General features: G+C 33.3%; 1 protein-coding gene across 2 annotated transcripts in view; it reads left to right on the forward strand.

The window, feature by feature from the left end:
* ZNF385B (zinc finger protein 385B) overlaps nucleotides 1-21,981 on the forward strand; it is a 1,204,911-nt gene that overhangs the window by 257,486 nt on the left and 925,444 nt on the right. The window lies entirely within an intron of this gene.

The raw sequence follows: 21,981 nt of genomic DNA on the forward strand, positions 1-21,981 counted from the left end.
CTCCAAGAGAGTACACCAGTAATGGTAGAACTACTAATCCAAATGCACAGTTAGGGATTAGATTTTTCAAGTGTAACCAGAGGGGACAGATAGCCAAATGTCTATCGAGGCAAGGTGAGAAACAGTAAGTGTGGATGACAAACTGCCATTGGTAAGTTGTTTAGAAACAACTGGGGTGCCAAATTATCACCAAAATCTATATCTACTCCTAGTAGATGGTGAACAGGTAACTGCTAAGATGGACACAGCTTCTGATATAACCATTGTGAGGCCTGCAGTGGTTAGAGAAGAGCAGTACTTGTTTGGGCAGTCCACTCCAGTCAGAACGTTGGGAGGATCCCGTTCCTAATACCTTTGGCTAGGGTTCATCTTGACTGGTATGGTGGAAGAGGAAGCAAAAATGTAGGTGTGTTTGAGGATATTCCAACAGATGTCCTGATAGGGAGTGACTTTGATGATGCAGTACCTTTTCTATATTCAGTCACATGCAGTCAGGCTTGGAGAAAGGCATGTAGGTCTACTAGTCTGGGAGAGACCCAGAAAGATCTCATACCAAAAGCTGGAACTGGCGTGATGGCTGTTTTCGAGAAGGTGCTATCTGGTAGCAGTAAGTTTGAATGTGAGACAGAGCTGCTCCTGGGTACTGATGTTCCCTTGGACATGGTATCTGCAAGGACAGATGTGAGTGTTGGTACACAGGGTGACAGCAAGGTGCTGCTGTCAGAAGTGACTAGGCTTTCTGTGGAAGGGGAGTTTGTGTTTGAGAATATTCCTGCAGATGTCCAGAGAGGGAATGACTGTGATGATGTAGTGCCTTACATGCATGCAGTGACCCACAGTCTGGCTGGGAGACAGGCATGTAGGTCCGTTAGCTTGAGAGAGAACCAGACAGATCTCATACCTGAAGATGGGACTAGTGTGGTATGTCTGAAAGTGAGCCACAGCTGATGGGAGGTACTCATGTTCCCTTAGACATGGTAACTACAAGGACGATGGGGCATGATGATACTCAGAGTGACAGTGAGTTACAGCTGTCAGACGATACTAGGCTTCCTGCAGAAGAGGAGCTTGTGAGGCTCACAAATTTACAGTTGAGACAGGCTTAACTTAAGGAAACTACAGTACAAAGCTTGAGGGAGATGGCTGAGGAAGCATCTGAGGTTCAAGGAAGAGGGGAGTTTGTATATGGGAACAAAGGTTTGTTGTATAAAGAGTGGACTTCTAAGGGAGAGCTGGGAGGTGAGGCAGTATGGCACTTGGTAGAGCCTAGAGCCTACCATCTACCACTTCTTTCTAAAGTCCCTAATATTCCTTTTGAATGTGATATTGATGTAGAAAAGGTGGTAAATGGTTTGCTAGAAATATTCAGCAGAGTAGGCTTTACACTGGAAATACTGACTGACCAAGGTGCCAACTTCATGTCAGACTTGCTGACTTGCCTGTGGAAGTGTTGTGGGGTGAACCATCTGAAGACCACCCTCTACTATCACCATATGTTTGGTCTTGTGGGGAGGTTAAACTTTACACTGAAGACTATGATACAGGCATTTACAGACCAACATCTTAGGGAGGTTGTGGATGGATTAAGTGGTCAGGATTAGCCATTGAACCCAGCAAGTGCTAAGTGTGTATGGCAGAGGTCACTTACTTAGGACAAAGAGTGGGAAGTGGTAAAATTAGACCAGAATCTGTCAAGGTAGAAGCTATTCAAGCATTGCCAGTTCCTCTTACTAAGAAACAAGTGAGAGCATTTTAGGGACAGCAAGGTACTATAGGAAATTTGTGCCCAATTACAGTACCATAGCTGCACCCCTTATAGACCTGACTAGGAAGAATAAACTGGACAAGGTAGTGTGGACCACAGACTGTGCACAGGCGCTCCATAAACTTAGAGATTTTGGGAGGACCCCCTGTGTTAGCCAGTCCAGATTAGAATAAAGAATTTATTATACAGGTGAATGCTTCACATTATGTGTTGGGGGCTGTGCTCAACCAAGTTTCCTCAGAAGAAGAAAAATGCTGCAGTGGAGTTCATAATGCTAATGCAAATGGATTACCCAGGAGAAGAATGAGTTGATATTCCCAGACAAACCTATTTTTCTCAAGCATATGTTTTCAAGGGTCACTTGAAAATCATGTTTGAGTCATGGGGGGATGTGAACAAACTGATAACACTGTCAACTGTGTTAGCATGTCTGGCAGGAGATTTGTGTCTGTGTTCTCAGATTGACTTGCATTGTATGCCAGCATGTCTAACTATGAAAATGTAAATATGTTTTTTTTTTATGTTTTGTATTTCCCTGTTTAAATAGAATATTTAAATAATATGTCAGTGTTTTAACACATTTTTAATTCCACATGTTTGTGAGGGACATTCTAAAGTACAAACTGTGGAGAATCAGCTGAACAGTAGGTGATGTCATTAGAATGTTCCTGGTTGTTAGGTGATTACTTGGACAGCTGATTGACAGGAAAAGGAAATTTTTCAAACAGCTGACTGTTATTTTTTTAAATAAGACTATTAAGCTGTGCAGTTAGTCAATTACTGAGCAGTTTGAGAAGAGTTGCAGTCAGTTACAGTGTTGTGCAGTTATGCCTGAAGAAAAGAGAACTCACCATAAACTGTAAGCTTGCATTTGCCTTGCTGTTAAATTTTAGATTAGATCAGGGATAGTATTCTCTAATTAGATTAAGAAAGTTCTCTTAGTCAGATAGAGTTTTTTCTAGAATGATGGACTTCTGTCCTACAGTTTAATTTTATATTTCTGGTGATTGAGTTCTATTGTTTAATTAAAGATATTAATTTACATTCCTGTAATCATTTTATTTATTATTAAATGTTTTATACATCTCAACCTCCTAGAACAAAAATCTGGACAAAGCCACAAATAATGGGGAGACAAAGGCCCAAAAATAGGAACAATGTTTAAATATTGCTCTTACAAACTTAGAAAGTTTATAAAGTAACAGATTTTGCATTAGCATGAATTTTTTAAAGGGTATGAAGTCTGAAACCTAAAAGTCTGTCATTATTTTCTGACTTCAGCCCTCAATTATTTACCAACAATTTGCCAGAAAACCACAATTTTAACAGAAACAGACAAAAATATGAGGCAAAAATCTGAACAGTCTACAAAATTTAATACAGTTGAGAGGTACGAATGTTTTTCATTACTTTACATTGTGCCTGGAAATCAGTGTGTTTTTAGAGATTAGAGTGTGCTTATACCTATTCGATACTCCTCAAATCCCATCAAAGGCCTGGCTGCTCTGGTCATAGCTATCATCTATTTTGATATTTAATTTTCATAACTGGATACCCCTTTAGAAGGACATGAAGACAATCTGATTGGTGGCAGCATCACTGTATTATTCTGGGGAAGGGACACAGCTGGAAATCTGTGTCAAGCTTTCCCAGAAGTGTTTGGATGTGTGAGATTTAAATTTACTTTGAGTGTGAGTGAATCAGAGGTCTTAAACTGGGACACATTGCTCTGAAGTGTGTAATAAGGAGTTACATTAGGGGTGGACAGAAGTATACAGTCCAATCCCAGGTTATAGAATGTGCTCCTGTTGTGTTCTTAGAGCAAAATTGTGAAATATTAATCCTGCTTAAGTGACAGTCTCACATTGGAGTCAGTAATGAGGATTGAAGCTCCTTAGTTACTGACTCAGGATAATAAGGGATATAACATTTAGTTGGTGGCAGTCCAGTAGGATATAGCCGGACATCACAGTTGTAAAGGAGGATCTTACTGAAAAAGGTATGAAGTGATCTTCCCCCAAAATAAATATTTTTTTTAATTCATAAAATAATCTAACCAGCAAACTAGGAAAATAAAGCCCGATCCCATGTCAGTGTAAAAATAATTTTGTCTTTTTTTCTAATAGTTTAGAGAAGGGCAAAGAATGTATTACAGACTTTGAACTAAATTATATTTTTTAAACCTGCTTAATTTTAACAGGTCTGCCTTCAGCATCAAGGTTAGTTATAAATAAACATTTTTTTCAACAGTCTTTAGTTTCAAATTGGAAGAAATTTTCAACTCAGTGGTTAGCAACACACCCTTAGTGCAGAGCAATGCTGTCAAGCAGGCATCTCAGAAAGCATTGGAGATGCTGTAGCTATCGCCAAACTCTGGGTTGCCTTACAGAACGTTCTGATAAGACTGAAAATGTGAAATGAATGAGAGTGTGAGATAAAACTCTGGTTATGGCTAACGTCACCTGGATTCATATAGCAGTGCAGCACCTGTAGGTGTTGTTGAGGATGGGAAAGAAAGAATGACATAGCTTTGTTTAATCACCTGTCTTTGGGGTAATAATGCAGTATGTGCTGGTGGAAAAGATGGCCATGCTTGTGGGTCAAGTGAAGATTGGAGCTAAGAATGATGGCAAGGCTAGGCAAGTGAGCTGAGTTTGGAGGCTGTTCTCATCTGTGGGGGTAGGAGATATGTCTAAGCTACAGCCATCATAGTTGCATTGCCTTATCAAATGTAATACTGGCATGCAGAAAGCAGGACTTCCCCGTAACCAGTCAAGACAAGTATCTGCAGTGGCAGCTTGCTGGCTGAGTCTCTTCCCATATCCCATCATTGCTAGTCCAGATCAGCTGGTGACCTTAGTCTGGAGAGGCTAAGCACCAAGGTAGCACTGCAGTACCCATGGCACTGAGAAAAAGACAGGCTAAGGCAGAAGCATTAGTACAGTTTCTTCCCAGCTATAAAAATGGTGCTCATACCATAACTAGTGAAAGCACATTCTCTCTCTTTCTAGCTACCCTTACTGATAAGGTACACAATTAACTTTTGCTCAGTTCACAAAATGCTGTACATTTTTGTGCTTCTTACTGTGCATGCATTGTCACTGTGAATAGAGTGGGGTACAGGTTGTGACACCCAACACTGGCCCAGTAATCAAGGAGCCTTAATCCTCACCACTGCTAACAGTGGAGAATGTACAGACTGGGAGGATGACAAGTACACACACAGTAAAGTGCAATTTCCTTTAGAGTACACAGAGATCACAGTCAGTCTGGGGCTGGTTTCTACCTCTTTCTTCAGATCTCCAATAAGACTCCCCACTGGCATAGCTGTAGAGCTGAAATCTCAGCTGAGTGGCAAAGCTAAGACCTCCAGCACCCCCTCTGTCCAACCAGTGCTTAGTGTCCCTGCCCAAGTAGCTGACACATACACACACACACACACACACACACACACACACACACACACACACACACACACACACACACACACACACACACACACACACACATGTGCAAGGCTGGCACAGGTTTTCTAGCTATGCCCCCTTCTGCCCAGACTATAAGTAGTTTTCACTGCCACCAGCCAGCTCCTTATCAGCTACTTTAAGGGCGTTAGCAAAGGGTGTCCAATCTTACTGCACAATGTTACTATTAATCCAAATGGTAGTTTGACCAAGACCAAGGCTATTAGGAGTGGCTTGTACAGTGTCACCAAATAGATATGCAAGTACTCTAAGAGCTTAAATATGTCTCACAGATATCAGCCACAATGACATGTTTACATATATTTAATAATAAAAGAACAAGACAATACTCAGTAAACAAACACAGTTACTTCAGAGTTCAAAATCACAGGACATATTTAAAACAACATTGTATTTGTCTCAAATAAATAAAGAAAACATCTAAGCTATACTCCTAACTGTATCTAAGATAAATTACTGTAACCTAGACTTACTTACAGCAAGGCAAGTGTAGAGGTGGTGATTGCATGTTCTTCTTAGGTCAAAGACAAAATACAAAATTTGTATTTATTTATTTTACATTTGTTGACGAGGATAGTCCGACTGGATATATGTCCATTTTCAGCGAAGGCCCAGGGAGAAAAGCTCCAAGATAATAATACACATTGAACATTTAGTAAATGCTAGTTTCAAGCAGATTACAGTCATAAGCAATACCAGCATTTAACACATATAGTACTAACATATTATAAAACACTTTATAAAACATAACATTATTTTCAAAGTTATATATACATAACATTACATTCAGGTTTAAGACACACTGAGCAGCAGTTATACAATTGACCCTTCCTGAAATGGTGTGGTAGAAAAAAGTTAGAAGTAGTTGAAGGTAAGACACCTAAGTAATAGAGAGGTCACTATTCTGGGTTAGTCCCTCCCTCTCTCTCTCTCTCTCTGAGAGTTCTTAAATTAATATCAAATATTACTGCTGGGTTAGCTTGGATGACATTACTTTTTGTCACCTGACTTTAGTTCCCAAGCTAAACCCCCATTGTCAGAAACTACCTTAATTTAGCATCTCCCTCTGAAAATATATAAATAAAGGCTTTTCCTCAATGTTTGCAGATCCTGGAAGTCCTAGAACAATAAAACATGTCTGCCTCTCAAACCTAGTAATTCTCTCTTTTTCAAGGCAACACAGAGTCCCCTAGTATAGACATCCTGCCTCCTGTTGACTGAAACTGAAAGATAACATCTGTTGTTTATGTCCCAGCAATAAAGTACTTCAATCCCAACTACTCTTAAGTTTTGCAAGTTAATCGTCTATGTTGCAGTAGGGTTCACTGCAGATACATCTTTTAAGCTCAGTACTGTACAAACACACTTCTGTACCAGCAGCTTATAACACAAGCAATTGCATCCTACTGATATTCACAAATGACATATAACTATTTACAACATTCCAGATAGCTGTGCTGGCAGTATCCCCTTCTGTCACACTCCTATGTGAATCATATTAATATTCACAAATAACATATGATTATTTACAAAATTCCGGATAGCTCAGCTGGCAGTATATCCTTCTTTCACACTTCTGTATAAATCATATTAATATTCCCAGGTGACATATAATTATTTACAAAATTCCAGATAGCTGGGCTGGCAGTATTCCCTTTTGTGACACAGTTAATGCCTCCTAACTATGAATACAGTGGGATACAGGCAATGACTCCTATTGTACAGCAAGACAGGGAGGGTCACAGCTGTGAATGACACTGCATCCTTTTATAAGCAAATGACTAGAACTAACAGACATGAGAAATAAAATGATATGGAGTTTTTCAATTGTTAAAATATGGGGAGAGAGAGAGATAGAGAGAGAGAGAGAGAAACTGCTTAAAAAGTAATGTAGTATCTAATGCGATTAGACCAAGAGAGAGAGTTTCTTTCTAAATACGACATGTTCTTTTTTTTTTCAAAACAGGTTTATTGTTTTAACATACAAAAGAAATATCATAACAATTTTATACAAGTAATTAAAAATAGATATGATTATAACATTCAACAAAACAACCAAAGTATTTATAAAGACATCCACTACAATCAGATCAATTAATTAAACTAAAATACCATGCTATTGAAATTAAGATTTTTTTAACAGATTTTGTAAATTATCCCATACAATATAATAAGATGTTTTTCTAGTTGTTCTTGACCTAATTGTGTTTATTTCCATATGGCACACTATATTCATAACATTTTTAAATTCATTGAACGAAGGAGGTGTATCTGAAATCCAATTTCTGGTTATTATTTTCCTAGCCACTGCTAGAATAGACCATAACAAGGGAAGCTTAACCTTTTTAACACTTTGTGGTACGGGTGTGTTGAATAATATAAGAGATTTAGAAATAATGAAATTATCTGTAAAAAGAGCCTGCAAAAATTCATTAATTGACTTCCAGTATTCTTTCAATTTTATACAGTCATAAAACATATGAGCCCAGTCAGCATTAATTTCTACATTACATCTTTTACATAGATTATCTTTATTATTTATTTTATTCATCATCAAAGGTGTATAAAAAGATCTATGTAAAAATTTCCATGTATAAAGTCTCCAGACAATGGAAGACGTAGTTCTATAGGCAGATTCCAATATATATTGTTTATCTTGTTGATTTGGTGAGTCCCCATTAATGGAAGTGAAATAATTCCAGTATGTATCTACACTGTAAAAAGTTTCTTGTCTGATAATTTTATGTATGTATGAAAGCTTACCTTTATCAGAAACTTTATGTTGTAAATTTAATATCAAGTAATCAATCAGTGTTGGAACAGATTCTTTAACTGTTATAGACATTAGATCTATTTTATTAATGAGATGTTGTCTAAAGGTCTGAACCTCTAACCAGCAAGTTTCTCTTAGATCAAATTCTTGTTTTAAGAAATCTAGATTTTTAACTTTATTATCAGATATCAACTGATACCAGTACTTTAGATCATTATCTATAGCTAAATGAGTTCCTTCAGAAGTAGATGACAAAAGCATACCCTGAGTATACATTATAGGGAATATAATAAAATTCCATTCCCTATATTTAGGGTGCATGAATATAAAGTTACGATAGCTAATAATAATATTTAATGGGTAACAAACCATATGTTTAGGTGTAATAGGTGAAGTACAAAATTCCTTTAGTAACCATAACATGGAGTTATTTACAATCATTTTTTTATGTGTTAAGGAGATTTTCATGAAGTGCATACTAATTAGCTCCCAGTAATCTTTCCATTTTGCAACATATGACTGATCTATTAATAAAGTAATAACTTTTAACTTAGAAGAGATAGTATATAAATTAAAGTCTGGAAAAGAAATACCCCCTTGAGACCAGCTATTAGTATGTTTCTTTAATGCAATCCTAGGTCTATTAGGTGCCCATAGGAAATTTAACATTAGTGTATTCAATTTCTTGATAATTATTTTTGTAGGTGGAAGTATTATTGATTGTATTAAGTATAAAATCTTGGGGAATATTATCATTTTAATAATTGTAAGTCTCTCCTCCATAGTAAAAAACATATTATTCCAGGTATTAAAAAGATTTTGTATATTAAGAAAACAGGTATTATAATTATTATATATAATAGATTTAATATCTTTAGATAGTATTATACCTAAATAAGTTATCTGACCTGAATTGGGTACATATTTAGTAAAATCACTAATGAGAATATTTTTTCGTGTATATATAGGTAGTATTTTAGTTTTTTCTTCATTGAATATTAAACCAAAAATACTTTTAAAATTCATCATTTTGTCAAATAGAGACTGCATAGAAGAATTAGATCCTGCTGATGTAATTAGAACATCATCTGCAAAAAGTTGAATTTTGGATGTTGTATTTTCATCTATTTCAAAACCCTCTATGTCAGTACTGTTTCTGATCAAATTAGCCCAAGGCTCCATTACTAAAGTGAATAATAGTGGAGAAAGTGAACATCCTTGTTTTGTACCTTTAAAATGGGTATTTTTTGTGAGACATATGTTCCTACCTTAATATAAGCCAATGTTCCTTTGTATAAATGCTCAATTAGATTTACAAATGCATCTGAGAAGTTTGTGCACTTCAGTAAGGTAAACAGATAGTCCCAACTTACTGAATCAAATGCTGAACTTATATCAAGACTAATAAGTGTTAAATCTTTCTTTTTCCTATTTGCAAAATCAATTAATGTTAAAGTTCTTCTTATATTATCAAAAGTATTTCTATTTACAATGAAGCCTGTCTGATCTATATCTATAATGCCAGGGATAATTGTCTTCAATCTATCAGCAAAAATACTCATAAACATTTTATAATCAACATTAAGTAATGAGATGGGCCGATATGAAGTACATCTAGTTGGATCTTTATTAGGTTTTAAAATTGGCGAAATAAATGTATATTGCCAAGATGGGGGGGGGGTTATTAACTCAGTTTGGGCCAAAATAAAAACCTTATGTATTAATGAATATGTACTTTTAGAAAGGATTTTATATATCTCTGGTATAATACCATCATTACCCGGTGCTTTGTTTGATTTAAGCTTATTTATTTGTGTAATAACCTCTATATATGAAATACTTTTGTCCAATAGTTTAATCTGTTGTTTATTAAGCTTTTTATTCATGTTTGTGGTTATAAACTCCTTTATTTTATCTTTAGGTTCCATGTTAATGTTATTATGGTTAATTTTGTGAAAGTGATTTCTAAATTCATCTAGTATTTCTGGTAGACTAGAAACATTCTTCTTTTCCTTAGAGAAAAGATTTCTTTGATATGATTTTGTTTATTCAACCTTTTTGTTTTATTTTTAAGTCTATGTAAGTATTTGGGACTTATTGAGTAAGACAAAAACTTGTATTTCTCTAAAGTTATTTTAACTTTATGAGTTAAAATTTCTTTGTATTTCTCATTTAGTTTGTTTATTTCTTCAATAACTTTCTTGTCCATAATATTTTCTTTATTATTATGTTTATAAGAGTCTAATTTACTTTGAATATCTAACAATTCCTTATCCCAAGATTTCCTTTTATTATTATACCATCTGATACTTTGTCCATATAGATATGATTTTAAGGCATCCCAAACATAGACAATGGAGACTCCAGGAGTATTATTTATGTCTAAAAAATGTTGTACTTCTGAAAGTATATATTCTTTATAGTCTTTTAGTTGAGTTAAGTATGCTGGTATCCTTTTGATCTGAACATTGTGAGTATTTTTATCATGAACTCAAAACAATTGAATTATGATCAGATATAGGACATGAAATGATTTTGGAATTAATTAAATCTGTTACCATCTGGTTAGAAATAAAGACCCTATCTATTTTTGAATAAGTTTTGTATCTGTTAGAAAAAGGTGTATGGTAATGATTTTGAATCTATCTGATTATTAATATCATTCAAATGATAAGAATTAGCAAAATCATTTAAATGTTTTGCATTAGGTGTAATTCTTCTTTTTCCTATAGTGGTAGTATCACTTTCATGTAGTATACAATTAAAGTCACCAGCTAAAATAATATCTCCTATAGAGAATGATATGATCTTATCAAGATGTTGTTTCACTGTATTAATACCAATTCCAGGTATCCAATATACATTAATTAATGTGTAAGTCTTCCCATTAATTTGTATTGTAACCATACAAAACATTCCTTTGTCATCCTGATAAGACTTAATGGTTTTAGGAATGGGCATACTTTTATTCCATAAAATAGCCATTCCTCTTTTTTTCTGAGTGTGCTCTGAACTAACCAATACTGTATATTTGTTTGTGGCTAGTTTAACAATATCTTTTTTCAAGAGATGGGTTTCTTGCAGGAAGACTAAGTTGGCCTTATGTAAATTAATGTACCTTATTAGGCTTGCCCTTTTACACGGATTATTCAATCCATTAATGTTTAAAGAAATTCCTTTTAAAGATGTCATTTGGCATTTTTAAAACTTAAAAATCTTATGATCAAAATAACAATTAACATACTAAGTAATGTTACATCTTCTCCTTTAGGTGTACCTTTAAATATAGCTGTATTTATTGAATCTCTTATGGGATTTTGTATAGGATTCAATTTTGTTTGTAGTGACAATGAGTTTACAATATGTATTGTGGATGTCAAAACTATATACATATAACAATGAACAAGTGAAAATAATGTAAGGATTAAACCTTGCATCCAACCTGGAGTTAAAAACTCCAACTTAGAGTAGTATTTACCACTCAAGTTTACCCCCTACCCTAAGCAGCAGTACCTCAGCTACCACCTTATCAATTTAATACTGGTTATATTTAACTTAAATTAACAGCTTTCAATTTGATTATTTAGCAAGACAATACTACACATTTGATAAAACAGCATCATATAAACTAAAATAAACTTTATTTAAAACTATTCATACTACTATATACATCTATGTAATATAATACACTTGTATTCAAATAGCATTCAAATAAACTTGATATTAGGAACCAAGAGGAGAGAGAGAAATAAAAGACGTGAAAGAGGGAGAGAGAGTGAAAGAAAGAGAGAAAAAAAAAAAAAAAAAAAGGAAGGCATATTTACATATTAATTTATTCAAAGTATGTAAAAATGAGTTCTAACATTCATTTAAATCAAAAACTTTGGCTAATATGGTTCAGACGTTACATATATTAAGATGCATCTATTTTCTGTCATGTAAATGCAGTCAACAGCTTCCAAAAAAAACCTTGAATTGCTTGTATATGAGCATTTTACTCATACTCATTATTGTCAATAGAATAAAATATTATATTTATAGAAATTGTTATAAATCATACTGCATAGTTATGCAAATTCTCATAAACACTTGCATTATTGTAGAGAAAGCCATCTGTATTTTGTATATCTATACTGCTGCTTTAAATATATCACATGACAATTTCTTCCAGAATAGAGTTATAAAGTTATTTATGCTTGTCAATCAGATGAATTAAATGAGTTATAGTAATGTATATGTTTGGATCATAAGTTTTTAACATAAATTAGTATGCTGCAGTCAAGTAGACTTTCAAAAACACTTGAATAAATGTTTCATTTTCTATGCCTTCTAAAATAAGACATTTACTTACTACAAGAAACTGCATCATTTAAAATCATTATAACTGACATATTTTATAAATTATAACATAAATATTTAAGTAATTATATAAAATAACTCAGATTTAAATGTTAAAGAGTTCATTTTCCTTCACATAGTCGCATTTGCATCAGTTCTACTTCCTGATAGAGTGTTCTTCCTGAATCTGCGATGTGTCAGTGTGATTTCTGGGTCAAAGGTCAGATTGACTGCTTTCAGCTTCTCTGCGTGAATTCTGAGAGTTCAAGCTTTTGAAACAACTCGAGGACACTGTTCACGAGATAACCCACATCCCAGATTGTCTCCCTTAACATTTTGGTGGGAAACTTGTTAAAAACTAGTGACAAACATTCATTTAGCAGTGTAAATGCATCTAAACATGACAAAACCTTCGCGATGTATTTTACAGGTTATTACAGCCTCTGTGTAAGTGAAATTAAGCCCAAAGTTATTAATAAGTAATAAAACTCAATATTTTTGCCCCAACTCAATTTTTATGCAAATCTTATTATTTACTGTGCCTGTATGATCAAAAGCGTTTCTATATATTAATATGAAAAAAAAAATAAAGAGAAAGAATAAAGAAAAGAAAAAGAGAGTAGAAAATAAAAGAGTGTAAAGCAGAAATATAAAAAATGTAAGAAAAAGCTATAAAAAGTATATACAATGGAATATTACTTACTGGTTTATATTAATAGAGTTAAAAATAAAACATATTATCTACTATTATTTAGTTCTAATTATTATTAATTAAAGCATGACAGATTATTTGCAAACAAGCATAAGCAGTATAATCAAGAAAGTATAATTAGGAATAGCATTTGAAGAACATATAAACTTTTTACAAGGAATAAATATGTTATTATTCCATTTATCATATTTTCATTACTCTTCTCTCCCTGCCCTCCCCCACCCTTTACCCACTACATAATCTAAATAGAATGTCATTGTTTAAACAAAGAAAAGAAGAAAAGAAGAAAAAAAGAAAAAAATGTATCAAATTACTAACCTTACTTCTGTTTTTCAGAAAGAGAAACAAATTGAATAATAGCTTGTTATTAGTTCCTCAGATATTTTGACTGGTTATGAAACAAAACATTTCTTTGTACACAGAAAATAACTTTGATTAATTCTTTTTCAGAATATCTGTGGCTTTCTGGAAATGCAGGAACTATATTTAAAAAGATTAATAATGAAGTAAAATGATGAGAGAAAAAAAAGGAAAAAACATAGAACAAATCATTTGTTTTTTAGTCTCTTCTTCTTCTCTGAAGTCTTCCACGAAGATTCAGTTGCCAGTCTCTTTAATGAAGGACTAGCCCATTCCATTTCCTCTATTTTATCCAAAATCTTATTTTTTTGATAAACAGTAAGGCAGAGTCTAAGTCATCAAAAATTTTAGGACCATCAGGAAGGAAGATTTTTAGCTTGGCAGGAAACAGAAGGAATGTTTTAAACTGTGCTTTTTTTAAGCTCCCTTATTAGTGGCTGAAAAACTTTTCTTTTAGCTATTACCAAGGAAGAATAGTCATTATCAAAATGCACAGTTGTCTCATTAATCTTAACAGGAGCTTTAGCCCAAGCAGATTTAAGAACCATCTCTTTATCAAAAGATGATAGAAATCTAACTATAACTGATCTGGGATAGTTTTTGTTAGAGTTAGTATTAGCTATAGATCTATGTGCTCTTCCGATACCAAAAGAGAATGCTTCTGGTAAGTCTAAAGTTTTAGGGAGCCATGTTGTTAAAAAAGAAGTAATATTGTTACCTTCAATATTTTCTGGCAGTCCAAAAATCCTAATGTTATTGCGCCTAGATCTATTTTCCAGGTCATCAAGCTTTGTTTGTAAATGTGTATTTTGTTTCAGCAGAAACTCAATGTTGATTTCCTCTTCTTGGATTCTATTTTCCATGTCATTCACAGCCTCTTCTATGCCTGTCATCTGGATCTTCTGTTGTTGCAGGTCTATATGTAACAAGTCTATTTGTTTTGTAGTTTTTTCTATGAAGGTATCAATTTTAGTATCCATTTTATCCATCTTAGCAGTAAGTTTCTGGATTATAGTTATCAGAGACTGAAGTTATTTCTTGATGCTGGAGTCTTGAGAATTTGTCTTACTGGAACTCATTTCAAACTGATAAACTGACAGGAAAATTTCCAAAGTGATTTCTGACAGGAATATTGTTAAAATTTCCTTTCTTTTTTAGATATAGTTCAAGAACTATATAGAACAAACATATTTAGAAAGAAAATTACTTCATAAATTAATTTTTAAGTAATTAATTCCTGTCAGTGCAATGAAATTGGTGGAGCTGAAGAAATCTGCTGCTATCCTGTGTTCATCCTTGGCCACGCCCCCCAAATACTACATGTTCTGATTAACTCATTCACATCCACCAGCTCACAGTCAATGAGGTGTCACATTTGACAAGAAAGCCCTGTCAGTGAGACAGAGAATGTTGGCAAGATATACATTCATGACATGATTGAATCTCTGAGTTGGAGTTGAATTTAAATGCGAAAAATATATTTTATTTTAAATTAAACAAATAAAGCAGCTTTTTTGCTTACTTGATTTATCACAATGCAGGAAGACTCAATGCACTTTATGATCCAGGCATGAATGATTCAATGTCAGAATCAGAGTCAATAACCGTTTGGGACAACAACAAGATGCTAAACACAAATTCCCAAACAGATAATCCACTCACAGTAGAAAGTCAGCAAAATAAATCCACCGGTTGAAACTAAAGCAAGCAGAATTTAATATATACAAAGTTTTTACAAAATTTTAAATATATAATTGAATGTAATGATATTATTCAAACTGTTCTGAGGAAGCTCGCCTTGTTGCGAGTGAAAGCGCTAAACCTTGTATATTAACTTTGTATATATTAAATTCTGCTTGTTTTAGTTTCAACTGGGGGATTTATTTTGCTGACTTTCTACTGTGAGTGGATTATCTGTTTGGGAATTTGTGTTTAGCATCATGAATGATTCAATGTGGTTCACATAAATAAATACACACAGACAGATACGCACACTGACTCAGTCCACACACAATGAATATAAGATATGAACATACCATAATACTGTGGTATGCAACAATTGTTCTTCAGTACACTATTAGCAATATCACTAACTCAATTCAGATTGCAGTAGTTGGTTATGCTGGCATTAAAGGGAATATGTGCACTTAAGATAAATCATCTCCAGCACAAAGAGTATGCTTGAGCTTAGAAAATGAAGTCCGCAATGTTGCAAAGTAACAAACAAGAACTTAGCTAAGTATATCCCAAAATGTTAGGGCACCTTTGTTGGAAAGGTAGAATAAGGGTAAAAAAGCTTATTATTCCTGAGTTAGAAAAAATACTCCCTTTATTCTGTCCGTACTGCTTAAAATTGTTGGCATCCTACAGTGTCAGAATTCATCACTTTATGCTATCAGAGCCTAAGAGATAGCACTGCTAGGTTACTCCGGGTAGAGTACACTGCACAAGAGTCTTGAACAGTTTTGAACATTGTCATTCTATCTGCTTAGATGTGGGATGAAATCAGAGACCTAGTAAAAGTCATGTAGACAGTGATCAAAAAGTAAATATATGTTGAATCTATATGGAGAACATCCCGACAAAGAGGCAAACCACAGAAACAAGTGATGTGAGAGAGATTTTTTGCCTACTGTACCACTCTGTCACATATCCACATATCAAACCCAGTATCTGTTTTTCTTTCTGCATATCTTAGAGAACACATTGACTGTGGTACTACTCCCCCATAATGCACATCTTAGACTAAATTTTTTATCATTATTATATAAATGGCACTTTTTTAAAATCCATCCGCCCATCCATCCACAACACCTTTTTTGCACATGGGGTTGTGCTGTCAAAGCAACAATGGCAATCATCTAAAGCCAATATTCACACTGCCAGGTAGCTAGTCATATCGTAGTTGTTCTTCCATACCACATACACACACACACACACACACACACACACACACACACACACACACACACACACACACACACACAGTCTACTTATTGCATCTCTTTAAAACATGGGAGGAATCCAGAACACCTGGAGAAAACCCACACAAATACAAGGAAGATGGCGACTCCAAACAAAAGGCATCCCATGCAAGAATCAAACCAGAAAACGTCTTGCTTTGAGGTATCAATGCTATCTGATGAGTCACTGGGCTGCCTTATTTAAAATGTGCATTATTATTTATTTTGTAAATAACAGTTATCTATGGGTCACATTGTCTTTAGTCTTGAGAATATACTGACTAACAAAAATGCTTAATTAATGTCACCATGTAGTAACTAATGTAGTCTTAGTTTTGGACCCTGATGAAGGTTACTGCACCCTAAATGTTCTAGCCATGTTTATTACAGAAGATAAAAACAAATTTCAGGGAAAGGCTACTGGACAGCAGAAGTGGTTTAGGAGGATGGAGCTTTTGTTTGATGTAATTTATGAGAAACGTGAGGATTTACTGCACCATATTTACAATACAGGTGGCTTATGAAAATGTATGCTCCCTCATCAAAAATGTGTGTAATGGTGATGGCTGTTAAATAAAAACTAAAATTTAGAAAATAAATAATGTTGCACAGTTTAAATAAATGTCAGTTATATAACCACAATAAAGCAATTAGTATGAGGTGGGAATTGAGGGAGAGTCCGATCACATGCGATTCTCTAAGATATGATGCTAAATTACCTATGAGAGTATATGAATTTTCAGTAAGTTGTTTTCTAATTATGTTTTGGGTTGTTGCACACAGAGCACATCCCATTGAATGAAGGATAAAAACCCACTAAAGAAATGTATTAATTATCATTTTTCACTAACGTTTAGTCCTCCATAGACTAAATAAAATCCAAGTAAAACCAAAGCTATTCATTCAAAAGTAGTAGGACTCAGAATGGTTCCAGTGAATACATGGCTGCAGTCCTGATGACTAAGAAATAAGGTTAGCACTCATGGATGAAATTAGAAGGATTTTAAGCTTTCAGGCCTAAAAATGTAAGTAACTTAATGAGAAAGTCAGTCAACATAATTGTTTGCTGCCTTAAACTTGTGAATAAGACAGGTCACCTTACCACTAAATCAATATGGAAAAATTATATTATATCGTGCAGATGCACCTTAATGCATCTCTATGGTTTCTTTAACAATTTAAAGCTATGAGTTTAGAAAACAAAATGTAACTACTACATTGTCTATGAGATGCAGTTGTTGCTTACTGTGCATATTTTTATGATCTTGCTCTTGGTTTTAAGCACTGTATTTTGGATTCACTTTTATTTTGAGGTCATGCTCGAGTATTCACTATGAAGTGCTTCGAGTATTTGTTTGTGGCTAGTTTAACAATATCTTTTTCAAGAGATGGGTTTCTTGCAGGAAGACTAAGTTGGCCTTATGTAAATTAATGTACCTTATTAGGCTTGCCCTTTTACACGGATTATTCAATCCATTAATGTTTAATGAAATTCCTTTTAAAGATGTCATTTGGCATTTTTAAAACTTAAAAATCTTATGATCAAAATAACAATTAACATACTAAGTAATGTTACATCTTCTCCTTTAGGTGTACCTTTAAATATAGCTGTATTTATTGAATCTCTTATGGGATTTTGTATAGGATTCAATTTTGTTTGTAGTGACAATGAGTTTACAATATGTATTGTGGATGTCAAAACTATATACATATAACAATGAACAAGTGAAAATAATGTAAGGATTAAACCTTGCATCCAACCTGGAGTTAAAACTCCAACTTAGAGTAGTATTTACCACTCAAGTTTACCCCTACCCTAAGCAGCAGTACCTCAGCTACCACCTTATCAATTTAATACTGGTTATATTTAACTTAAATTAACAGCTTTCAATTTGATTATTTAGCAAGACAATACTACACATTTGATAAAACAGCATCATATAAACTAAAATAAACTTTATTTAAAACTATTCATACTACTATATACATCTATGTAATATAATACACTTGTATTCAAATAGCATTCAAATAAACTTGATATTAGGAACCAAGAGGAGAGAGAGAAATAAAAGACGTGAAAGAGGGAGAGAGAGTGAAAGAAAGAGAGAAAAAAAATAAATAAAAAAAAAAAAAAAGGAAGGCATATTTACATATTAATTTATTCAAAGTATGTAAAAATGAGTTCTAACATTCATTTAAATCAAAAACTTTGGCTAATATGGTTCAGACGTTACATATATTAAGATGCATCTATTTTCTGTCATGTAAATGCAGTCAACAGCTTCCAAAAAAAAAACCTTGAATTGCTTGTATATGAGCATTTTACTCATACTCATTATTGTCAATAGAATAAAATATTATATTTATAGAAATTGTTATAAATCATACTGCATAGTTATGCAAATTCTCATAAACACTTGCATTATTGTAGAGAAAGCCATCTGTATTTTGTATATCTATACTGCTGCTTTAAATATATCACATGACAATTTCTTCCAGAATAGAGTTATAAAGTTGTTTATGCTTGTCAATCAGATGAATTAAATGAGTTATAGTAATGTATATGTTTGGATCATAAGTTTTTAACATAAATTAGTATGCTGCAGTCAAGTAGACTTTCAAAAACACTTGAATAAATGTTTCATTTTCTATGCCTTCTAAAATAAGACATTTACTTACTACAAGAAACTGCATCATTTAAAATCATTATAACTGACATATTTTATAAATTATAACATAAATATTTAAGTAATTATATAAAATAACTCAGATTTAAATGTTAAAGAGTTCATTTTCCTTCACATAGTCGCATTTGCATCAGTTCTACTTCCTGATAGAGTGTTCTTCCTGAATCTGCGATGTGTCAGTGTGATTTCTGGGTCAAAGGTCAGATTGACTGCTTTCAGCTTCTCTGCGTGAATTCTGAGAGTTCAAGCTTTTGAAACAACTCGAGGACACTGTTCACGAGATAACCCACATCCCAGATTGTCTCCCTTAACATTTTGGTGGGAAACTTGTTAAAAACTAGTGACAAACATTCATTTAGCAGTGTAAATGCATCTAAACATGACAAAACCTTCGCAATGTATTTTACAGGTTATTACAGCCTCTGTGTAAGTGAAATTAAGCCCAAAGTTATTAATAAGTAATAAAACTCAATATTTTTGCCCCAACTCAATTTTTATGCAAATCTTATTATTTACTGTGCCTGTATGATCAAAAGCGTTTCTATATATTAATATGAAAAAAAAAATAAAGAGAAAGAATAAAGAAAAGAAAAAGAGAGTAGAAAATAAAAGAGTGTAAAGCAGAAATATAAAAAATGTAAGAAAAAGCTATAAAAAGTATATACAATGGAATATTACTTTACTGGTTTATATTAATAGAGTTAAAAATAAAACATATTATCTACTATTATTTAGTTCTAATTATTATTAATTAAAGCATGACAGATTATTTGCAAACAAGCATAAGCAGTATAATCAAGAAAGTATAATTAGGAATAGCATTTGAAGAACATATAAACTTTTTACAAGGAATAAATATGTTATTATTCCATTTATCATATTTTCATTACTCTTCTCTCCCTGCCCTCCCCCACCCTTTACCCACTACATAATCTAAATAGAATGTCATTGTTTAAACAAAGAAAAGAAGAAAAGAAGAAAAAAAGAAAAAAATGTATCAAATTACTAACCTTACTTCTCTTTTTCAGAAAGAGAAACAAATTGAATAATAGCTTGTTATTAGTTCCTCAGATATTTTGACTGGTTATGAAACAAAACATTTCTTTGTACACAGAAAATAACTTTGATTAATTATTTTTCAGAATATCTGTGGCTTTCTGGAAATGCAGGAACTATATTTAAAAAGATTAATAATGAAGTAAAATGATGAGAGAAAAAAAAGGAAAAAAAACATAGAACAAATCATTTGTTTTTTAGTCTCTTCTTCTTCTCTGAAGTCTTCCACGAAGATTCAGTTGCCAGTCTCTTTAATGAAGGACTAGCCCATTCCATTTCCTCTATTTTATCCAAAATCTTATTTTTTTGATAAACAGTAAGGCAGAGTCTAAGTCATCAAAAATTTTAGGACCATCAGGAAGGAAGATTTTTAGCTTGGCAGGAAACAGAAGGAATGTTTTAAACTGTGCTTTTTTTAAGCTCCCTTATTAGTGGCTGAAAAACTTTTCTTTTAGCTATTACCAAGGAAGAATAGTCATTATCAAAATGCACAGTTGTCTCATTAATCTTAACAGGAGCTTTAGCCCAAGCAGATTTAAGAACCATCTCTTTATCAAAAGATGATAGAAATCTAACTATAACTGATCTGGGATAGTTTTTGTTAGAGTTAGTATTAGCTATAGATCTATGTGCTCTTCGATACCAAAAGAGAATGCTTCTGGTAAGTCTAAAGTTTTAGGGAGCCATGTTGTTAAAAAGAAGTAATATTGTTACCTTCAATATTTTCTGGCAGTCCAAAAATCCTAATGTTATTGCCTAGATCTATTTTCCAGGTCATCAAGCTTTGTTTGTAAATGTGTATTTTGTTTCAGCAGAAACTCAATGTTGATTTCCTCTTCTTGGATTCTATTTTCCATGTCATTCACAGCCTCTTCTATGCCTGTCATCTGGATCTTCTGTTGTTGCAGGTCTATATGTAACAAGTCTATTTGTTTTGCAGTTTTTTCTATGAAGGTATCAATTTTAGTATCCATTTTATCCATCTTAGCAGTAAGTTGCTGGATTATAGTTATCAGAGACTGAAGTTATTTCTTGATGCTGGAGTCTTGAGAATTTGTCTTACTGGAACTCATTTCAAACTGATAAACTGACAGGAAAATTTCCAAAGTGATTTCTGACAGGAATATTGTTAAAATTTCCTTTCTTTTTTAGATATAGTTCAAGAACTATATAGAACAAACATATTTAGAAAGAAAATTACTTCATAAATTAATTTTTAAGTAATTAATTCCTGTCAGTGCAATGAAATTGGTGGAGCTGAAGAAATCTGCTGCTATCCTGTGTTCATCCTTGGCCACGCCCCCCAAATACTACATGTTCTGATTAACTCATTCACATCCACCAGCTCACAGTCAATGAGGTGTCACATTTGACAAGAAAGCCCTGTCAGTGAGACAGAGAATGTTGGCAAGATATACATTCATGACATGATTGAATCTCTGAGTTGGAGTTGAATTTAAATGCAAAAATATATTTTATTTTAAATTAAACAAATAAAGCAGCTTTTTTGCTTACTTGATTTATCACAATGCAGGAAGACTCAATGCACTTTATGATCCAGGCATGAATGATTCAATGTCAGAATCAGAGTCAATAACCGTTTGGGACAACAACAAGATGCTAAACACAAATTCCCAAACAGATAATCCACTCACAGTAGAAAGTCAGCAAAATAAATCCACCGGTTGAAACTAAAGCAAGCAGAATTTAATATATACAAAGTTTTTACAAAATTTTAAATATATAATTGAATGTAATGATATTATTCAAACTGTTCTGAGGAAGCTCGCCTTGTTGCGAGTGAAAGCGCTAAACCTTGTATATTAACTTTGTATATATTAA

This window comes from Protopterus annectens, chromosome 6.part0 (genome assembly GCF_019279795.1).
Source record: "Protopterus annectens isolate FY-2018-M chromosome 6.part0, PAN1.0, whole genome shotgun sequence".
NCBI classification, from domain to species: domain Eukaryota; kingdom Metazoa; phylum Chordata; order Ceratodontiformes; family Protopteridae; genus Protopterus; species Protopterus annectens.